The sequence below is a fragment of the Myodes glareolus genome, chromosome 12 (genome assembly GCF_982192425.1).
Source record: "Myodes glareolus chromosome 12, mMyoGla1.1, whole genome shotgun sequence".
Lineage (NCBI taxonomy): Eukaryota > Metazoa > Chordata > Mammalia > Rodentia > Cricetidae > Myodes > Myodes glareolus.
In genome coordinates this window covers 71,679,910-71,689,661 of record NC_142037.1, presented here as the reverse complement: position 1 = coordinate 71,689,661, position 9,752 = coordinate 71,679,910, and the positions used below count along the sequence as shown (strand labels likewise).

General features: G+C 34.6%; 1 long non-coding RNA gene across 1 annotated transcript in view; it reads right to left on the bottom strand.

Annotated features, from left to right (window-relative positions):
• Nucleotides 1–1,827: 1,827 nt before the first annotated feature.
• LOC148120287 (uncharacterized) overlaps nt 1,828–9,752 on the bottom strand; it is a 37,510-nt gene continuing 29,585 nt past the window's right edge. The window contains exons 3-4 of the long non-coding RNA XR_015734647.1: nt 5,088–5,166; nt 1,828–1,935 (exon numbers count right to left, since the gene is read on the bottom strand). This is a non-coding gene — a long non-coding RNA (uncharacterized LOC148120287). The remainder of the gene's footprint in view (nt 1,936–5,087; nt 5,167–9,752) is intronic.

Below are 9,752 nucleotides of genomic sequence, written 5' to 3'. Positions count from 1 at the left end.
TCTGTTAAGAGAAATGTGCTAAGAATTTCTCCTCTTATGTGGGACATCATCTTGACCTAGTTAATTTTACTCATTACTTATCATAGTCCTTAGTTTCTATGTCTTTAAGAATAAAAGTCATAAAATCATCCTACTTTGATAATCTAATCTTAATATTTATATTCAGTTTTATCTCTTTTTTTTTTTGATCCACCAACTGATCTTCACTGGCCTTCAATTTGCAATACTCCTGCTTCTTCACAAAGCTTGTTGGAATTACAAGCAGGTGCACGCCTACCTAAATGAGAATCCGAATTCTTCCATATTTATTAACACTTCTTCACAAAGCGTTTAAAGGTGTTTAACAGACACAGATGAAATTTTAGTTTTGAAACACAGCTTATCATTGAAATCCAGTGTCCTGGCTGTCCTGCAGTTCACTACCTCTTGAGTGTTGACCTGGATTCAGCATCTGCTTCTCTTGTTTACCTTAACAATTCTTAGTTCCACCCATTCTTCCTTGAACTATTATGTTTTAACTCCTTTTTCTGGCCACATAAAATTACATTGAGTACACGGACTATGTTTGGGCTGCTTGTATGTTTAAAATACTGTGAACAGTTCAGCAATGCACATAGATGAGCAGGTGTAACTTTTTAATAGATGTTTTCACCTATTCATGAAAGTTCAATTCAAAAGCAATTCCTTCACTATTAAATCAGATTTCTCACTTTATTTTAACACATTCTTTTTAAGCTAAGAAGTAAAATTTTGTGTTTAGCATAATCATACCTTACTAAATTATTTATATGTGGCTCTCCACAAAAAAACTTTATTAATATGAATTTCCAACTTTACATTTTACCATGTGTACAGAGGTGTGTATATTTGGATTCCCTTTATGTATGTAGTGCTTTGTGTGTTAGTCCCAGAACTTCTAACCATTCAGCAATGGTATTAAGAATTTTCTTGTCCAGCCTAGTCTACAAGAGCTAGTTCCAGGACAGACACCAAAAACTACAGAGAAACCCTATCTCGAAAATTTAAAAAAAAAAAAAAGATTTTTTTTTTGTTTCTTTTCTTCTTGTGCATAACTTATGCTACATTCACTATGTCACTAAGTTGTCTTTAGGAAGTAAAGGGACGTTCTTGATATGTAGTTACTGTAACCTGTTATGCCATTTTAACTGCAATCTTCAAGAATGTTTTCTTCTTAATTGCTTCTTGGTTTTATTCTATTCTTTCCAATTTGTAGAATGTTCTAAGTTTATGTTATTTTTCCTGTTGTCAGCTTGCCATAATCTTTTTGTTTGGGTTCTTGTTTACACTTACTTGGAAACACATGATGGCTTGACTACATTTACTTCCTCCCCCTGTTACTTACACTGTCCCAGTAAGCTTTGACTTTCTGACTAAAAATTGGAGAGTTATTTTTAATGCTATAAGCTCAAAATGATTTCTTTTGAAACATGTATTAATCACTAAAATGGCAATTGCGTTTACAATATAGAGAACGGAAAAATGCTCTACTGTAAATAGATAATTTAAGAAAATAACAGATAAGTACTTAAAATACTTGACACATCATGTGATAGATTAAAAATTAGAACTATTTCAAAACCTATGCTATCAAATAAAGTGTCACTACATTCCCCTTATTTCCATGGTATTAGAAGTCAGGGTTTTTTTTTTTTTCCTTTTAAAAGTAGATACTGGCACTTTGTGCCAGCTCATATTACTTAGTTCCACATTAAACATTTATTTTTGGTTATAGTGGATACTTTCTACTTCATTTTTGTCATGAAAGAGTGAAAACATGCTTCTTTGATGTCATCATTATTTTATTTTCTTCCATCAACTGTCATACTGAATCACATTTCAATGCATTTTTAAAGTCGAAGTTACTGCAAATAGGTAAAACTCTGTCTTCAAAGACCCACTTCTGAATAGCTGCTCCTGAGGAAAAATAAACAGTGCATCATTTACTCTCCTGATAATGACTAAATTTGCACTTTATCTAAATTGGAAAGCAATTTTACAATAATTCTAAGTGAAATAATGTGGTATCTGAAACTAGGAAATTATGATTATGTTTATTTGTTCTGATTTGCACCTGAGACATTGAATGCATAAAAGAAACAGTAGTGAAGCATTATCCGAACAGTTAAGAAAGTATAGTATGCTAAAATTGTGAGTCCAGGTGTGAAATGTTATATGTAGAGTTTATTAAATAATCTTTTCAAATTGGCCAATAATAGGTGAGAATGAATCTTTTAAATAATTCTCTAATTCCTTTCTGAGTAAATTTAGCTTTCTAATCCCACTGTTCTAAAAAAAATCTACTTTTCTGTCCTTGTGTCTAAATACTAAGAGACTAACATTATGAAAATTCAACTTATAATCATTGTCCCTATAATCATTGGTACTTTTCCATGATCATTTTAAAGCATTTACTTAATGACAATTACATGCACCTTATTTCAAAAGCTTTCAAAGATTACTAAATCATTTTTCTTTTAATTCCACTGATTTCCATTTGTCAAACATATCCAGAACAAATTTTCAATATACTCTTTATCATGAACATTGATGGCATTGTGACTTCTCACTCAACCACTAAAAATGCTCTCAATTTTGCTGTTTTATGGTATACTAATCTGCAAAGATCTTTCTACAATTCATTGCAGTGGTTCATTTAACTTCATGACGCCACTCTACAAATTTGTCTGGGTAAAAGAGATAAATGTGTTAATATTCAGTTTCGCTTAACCTCAATTTAAATTTTCTCAAAAGACTGGTATAGTGTGCCTTTGGTTCCAGAAAGAAAGAGCTGTCAGGAGAAGATGCACCCCACAATGTGGACGGCCTGATTCAGATACAAAGGAAACTAGATAGCATTAGAATAGGAAAGAAGTAGTCAGCAAAGGAATCCCCATTCCTGTTTTCTTACCTCGCATAGGAATAACATCATTCCCACACCGCTTTTCCCTCCATGGTGGGTTATACCATCTATGTTTGTGAACTAAAATAAAATCTTCTTCTTTCAATTAGTTTCTGCCTGTTACTTTGGCTACAGTGGCAAAATAAATAACAAACAAAACTAGTACTAGGGGTTAAATTTGGAATGATTTAACCTTTTCATGTGGTCTTGGCTTTTGCAACCAAGGCAAAACAAAAGATTTAGAAAAATGAATTTTTTTTATTTTAAAAGGAAAAGTTACATGCAAGGGGTTTTTTACTTTTTAGGCATGAGTTCAATTATAAACTACCTGGATATCTTATACTGGGAAATGTGAAAGATCTGCTAGAATCATTACTGAAATTTACCTTAATTATCCCATTCCAAGCTCTAGGTGTAAACTTATAACCTATGTGAAAGATGACTCAGAATTGTCCAAGGAAGATAAAGTAAGATAAGATATGGTTTCATCTATGTGTGAACTACAAGCATGAAGACTATAATAACTCCAAAATAATTGATGATGATTCTGATTCAAAATTTATCTCCTTTTCTATTATTCTAGAAGATACATCTGGTAGAAGAGATGACTCAGTGGTTAATAGCACTGGCTGCTCTTCCAGAGGTCCTGAGTTCAATTCCCAATAACCTTATGGTGACTCACAGACATCTATGGTGAGATCTGGCGCCTTCTTCTGGCATGCAGGCACACATGCAGGCAGGACACTGTATACATATTAATAAAAAAGTTTAAATTAAAAAGAAAGGAAATATACCTTTCTTTTAGTCACCCATTGTTTCTGTTTCTGATAGTTTTTCTTCATCACTTCCGTCCATGATGTTCCCAAACTCTTGGAACTGGTATATGTGATATGGTGCCCAACATAGTTTCAGGAAATCTCTATTCTCTTATTTTATGAAAAATTTATGCAAAAAACTGACCAGTTGAGGCTATCTGTGGTAATCACGACCCACTGCAAAAAGAAGCTTTTCAACTAAGTGTTGAGAAATGTAGTGCTGTACAGGTATAACAATAGGTCATAGGAGTTAGCCTGATACTCATTAATTTAACAGGAATTTAAAACTAGATTTTCATTTAGGTCCTTTGAATTATCAAGCCACAGTATCTGGCCACTGATAATCTGTGTGAATTAGAAAGTGGTTGGCTGCACATGTAACATTCACACCATTGGTGCAGCAGGAAGCACACAATACTGGGGTAATCACTGTTGTAGCTTGTACACTCCACATCTGTGAAACGTGGATAATTAACATTTTCTTATATGTTGCTATAGGGATCCAAGGAACTGAGTTCATTCATCTTGGTGAAAGATATATTCGTGGATTAAGCCATTTCTCTAATGCAATGTTAGGGTATTTATTTATTTTTTACCTTTAATGAAAGAAAATGTTTATTCAATCTTGGGAAGCCTGATAGTTTTACACATTATGTAATTCTCACCCCTAAATTCTTATTATAACTAAGTCAACACTGGAACAGTAAAATATATTAGATAAATAAACCTATATAACCAGGTTGGCTCTGAGTTCATGATCCTCCTGCCTTTGCCTTCTTCAGCAAATACCATTTGCATTCAATGCTTTGGATCTTGTCAGAAAATCCTCTCCACTGAACTATGTCAGTGTCCTTGATTTTATCCCTTCCCACAAAAGGTTTATAGTAGTTGCCTTTACTATTGTTATGGTGACATTGGAAGAGGAATGGTTAACTTTCCCATGTATTGACAGTGACATTTGAACTTGGTCTCAGTGTGGAAGAGAAGAGCAAACACATTTGTCAAAGTTAAAAATAGCAGTAGGACTTACAAATTTATATAAAAATTGAATGAAAAAAATATGGCTTAGAACACAGGCAAAATGAATAGACAGGAAAGCCATATACCTCTCCTGCTGAATCTCTTTCTTTGATTTTTCAATACTTTGATCCATTAATTTCAGTTCTTAACTCCAGTAACCTGTGCACTGGTTTCAGTAAATCTCCTAAGATCAACATAGGTAGACCTTTTGTTTATGAAGAAGCCCAATTCACTATCTGCACTACCAACTTATCCCCATTTAATTATACCATTTTTTTCCCCTGATAACCACTCTGTTTTGCCTTTCTGATCTGACTGCCTCCAATATGCACCTGGATGGTGGTTTGCTCTCTGTTGGACAGTTGTTCACGGAGATCAGTTTCATTATAGGAAGACAAAAGTGAGCTGTACCTGGAAAATGAAGTAAAATTGGAAATATAATTCAGAAAAAAACCCTGCCTAAACAATGAATGATACTCACAAAGTCAAAGAATAGTTAGGACAGACAAAGGAATGAGTGTTATAAACAACTGAGTATATTTAATACAAGCAAAACTTGTGGAAGGTAATCTTTTGTTAGGAAAAAGTGGAGAATTATCTTTCCTCTTAAAGAAAGAATGCTATGAATTGGGGCAGGTGTGGGTAAGAATAAGGGACAGAGAAGGAAAAGCTTCTGCTTCTGCCCTTACACTAGCGTTGTTATGAGTAAGCAAAGGTGACTAGGAATGAGTGGTGTCCAGTAATTTCAGAGGTCATCAGAGTGCAGTGGAAAAGAATATAGAATAACAGGTTAGCTGGGTTTGGGGGATTCTAGTCACCATGGTTTAGGAAATTAGCACAATTTAACCAAAGTTGTAAAGTTCTGTAAAATAGTAAGCCACTGGCTAAGAACAAGCTTTAAAAATTTAGAAATAATCTTAAATATAAAAATACTGTAATAAAGATTATAATTATTATGATAACACACACACATATATCATCTGAAAGCTGAGTATGCCTACAGTCTATGTCTAATAAATAACATTTTAAAAGAATAGTTAATTTACATGAAAAAAGGTAGACAACATTCTGTATATTTTATCAACTCTGTGCAATTGTAAAAGTTATAGTAGCTAAGAAAGGGATATTTGACATTCCTAAAAATTCTGATTCATTGAGAAATATGTTTTTTTAATTAAAATTAATTATACTTTTAGTTAAAAACTTTTATCAATTAGTTTCTTGATTTAATTTTCGAAGTAAATTTTCAAAGGAAAACAATTAATTATAACTGGACCTTTAAAAATCTATTTACATTTAAAAATGGAGAACATTTCATAGCTAACATGAGGCAGTTTGTTTTAAATAATATTTTATTTTGTAGTGTATCAACTGTGATTTCTTTATATGGCACTTATCCAATTAGTATAAATTAAGGCATGGACATATAAAATATATCTCTTGATATACAATCATGCAATGTCTATTGATTTAGTAATTTATGTTTGTCTAAACTCTGAAATTTTTGCCTTGAAAGAAAATGACATTGAAGTAATACAATGTAACATTACTATACTAGAGTTTTCAACATTAAATAAAAAAATGTATACATTTCAGTGATATACCTTTTATTATAACCGTGTTCTTGTTCTTTGGTTCATGAAAGCTTGTTGTAGCAAACAAACAAGTGGAAAACCTTACAAGGATAGACTTACATAAAAAAGATATATTAAGTAAAGATATTTGCTCTGCATTGTTAACTCAGAAATTATAATGTGGGGATATAAAATCATTGTTGATTCATATGATGTTCAAATATTGTTTTATCTCTTTGTTGTCTCAGCTAGTACTCACTGAAAAACGAAACACATTCAAAGCAAACACTAAAGTCCTGAATAAATATTGTGAACTTCTTAAACACAACGCCATCCATGAATAACTAAGAGTTGATAGATAAAAGAGTTGTTAGTAATGAAACTGCAAGGTTTCTGACTATTGTACGATCAAGCTTGTTATAGCTGACATTATCCCCAGTGGGTCTTCATATTTTCCAGCAAAAATATACTATATACAATTTTAATTGTTTAATATGAGGCTGAATTTGCATGATTGCTAGAGAAGGCTGACATGATTGCCTTTAAAGTGATCACCCTTTCCTTTCACACAATGTAGCATTGCAAACCAAATACTTAAATTTTTAGTCATTCAAAAGAACTACAGCAAATGAACTTCTCCTTAAGGCCTTGAGGGTGGGTTATACAGTGTTCATACACACAGAAATGAAGCATAAAGCACCTCAACAACTTGTACCTGCTTTATTAGGTCGACAGCGTATATATTACAGATTTCAGATTAGTATTTTTATGGAATTCCTAATCATGTGATGCACAATTAATAAAATATCAGACTGAAATTGGGGTTCAACCTAGATACCCCAAAATCAAAGCAGACAGTCACAGTTTCTTACCTTGATCTTTGTCTGAAAATGGAGATCCCACCTTGGGGAATCTCAGAATGAGACTATGTCTAAGAGATGTCTCCTCCCATTATCTAATCCTCTCTTTTTTATTTTTATTTATTCATTTATTACTTAAAAATTTCCACCTCCTCCCTGCCTCCCTTTTCCCTCCCCTCCCCCACCTCCACCTCCCTCTCTAGTCCTAAGAGCAATCAGGTTTCCATGCCCTGTGGTAATTCCAAGGTCTTCCCCTCTCCATCCAGGTCTATAAAGGTGAGCATCTAAACAAACCAGGCTCCTACAAAGTCAGTCCATGCAGTAGAATCGAAACCCAGTGCCATTGTCCTTGGCTTCTCAGTCAGCCTTCATGGCCAGCCACATTCAGAGTGTTCAGTTTGATCACATGCTTTCCCCAATCCTCCCCTTCTCCCCTCTCTCTACCCGTCTCCCCTTACATCCATCCCCCCACCTCCCACTCCGTGCACCCAAGTTTTGCCTGGCAATCTTGTCTATTTCCAATATCCAGGAGGATAACTATATGATTTTCTTTAGGTTCACCTTCTTATTTAGCTTCTCCAGAATCACAAATTATATGCTCAAAGTCCTTTAATTATGGCTAGAATCCACTTATGAGTGAGTACATACCATATTCCTCTTTTTGGGACTGGGTTACCTCACTCAGTAAAGCGTTTTCTATTTCCATCCATTTGCATGCAAAATTCAAGATGTCATTGTTTTTTACCGCTGAGTTAAACTCCAATGTGTATATGTTCCACACCTTCTTTAACCATTCTTCTATTGAGGGGCACCTAGGTTGTTTCCAGGTTCTGGCTAATCTGAACATAGTTAAACAAATGCTTTTGTAGTATGATAGGGCATCTCTTGGGTATATTCCCAAGAGTGGAATTGCTGGGTCCTGAGGTAGGTTGTCTCCCTGTTTCCTGGGAAACCACCACACTGATTTCCACAGTGGCTGCACGAGTTTGCATTCCCACCAACAATGAATGAGTGTTCTCCTCACTCCACATCCTCTCCAGCCTAGGCTCTCATTAGTGTTTTTGATTTTAGCTATTCTGACAGGTTTAAGATGGTATCTCAAAGTTGTTTTGATTTGCATTTCCCTGATCACTAAGGAGGTTGAGCATGACCTTAAGTTCGGAGATTAAAATCATGCACCACCTGATTGCTATAATAACTAATGTGGGTACTGGAATTAAAGGTGAATGTCATTGTGACTACTGTGATTAAAGGTGTATGCCATTGCTGACTGGTCTGTAAGTCTGGCCAGTGTGGCTGTTTTACTTTTCAGATCAACAGTCAAGATTTATGTATTAAAAATACAAGTGAAATGACCCTACAATCATATGAAAATGGGGCCTCTGATTTTTGTAGCTGCTCTTGGAGAACTTCTTTGTGTTCAGTTAAGTCGGGGAGCCTCAATGAGATGATGTTCTTTCAACTTAATATATTTTGTCATGTTTGATTGCTATCTCATAGAAGACAGTTCTTTTCTACACAGAGACAGAAAAGGGATGGATCCAGAGGGGACGAGAGACAGGGAACAAATGTGAGGAATAGAATGGCGGGAAACTATACCAGGATATATTGTATAAGAAAACGTACTATTTTCAACAAAGGGAAAAAAATAACATGGATTTATCAAGCTATCAGCCTTGCATTTACTGAAAAATATTCACAGTGCCTGAAGGTGGTGTGTAAAGTCCCGGAGGATAAAAGTAATCACTAGTCTTACTCACCAGTGAACCTTGTCAACTACAGCAACAACTAAACAGGCAAGAAATTCCTACTGGTGAAGTAGTGGCACAAATGTCTTCTGAGTAACCAACAACATTCTGATTTGATTTAGGACCACTATAATTGTCTATGTTATTGGAGCCAGGATCCTGTGACTAGATAAGTCACAGTCCCTAGGCAAGATACTGCTAATAATACTTTGGTTCATGAATATAACATTATACTGACTTTAAATAAATTATTATGTTCATAAGCTAGTACATATTTCAAAACTTAATATAGGATAGAAGTTTGTATTTGCAACTAGTTGTGATTAACTTAGAGATCCATAAGTGATTAATGGATGAATAATGAAATGTGGGAAGTCCTAGGTGAGATATGTTTATCACATCCTAAGCCGCATTGCTCAGGGATCATTTAACAAAAGTTGGCAGGAGTTTGATCACTATGAAGAAGCAATGTTTCATAGACACAGTAGGACAATTGCACATATGAACCCACAGCAGCTGTGAAAACATAAACAGGTTTTGTGCATGCTGAAGCCATACAAAATCCCAGAATAGAGAGGGGAAATAGAGAAGGAGGTTCATTCCTAGATGTCCTAGTTAGGGTTTGTATTGTTACAATAAAACACCATGACTAAATTGCAAGTTGGGGAGGTAAGGGTTTATTTGGCTTACATTAGCAGATCATAATCCATCACTGGAGGAAGTCAGAACAAGGATTTGAGAAGGGCTGTAACTTGGAAGCTCCTTTGAGAGGAGCTGCTTACTGGCTTGCTTCACATGGATTTCTCAGCCAGGTT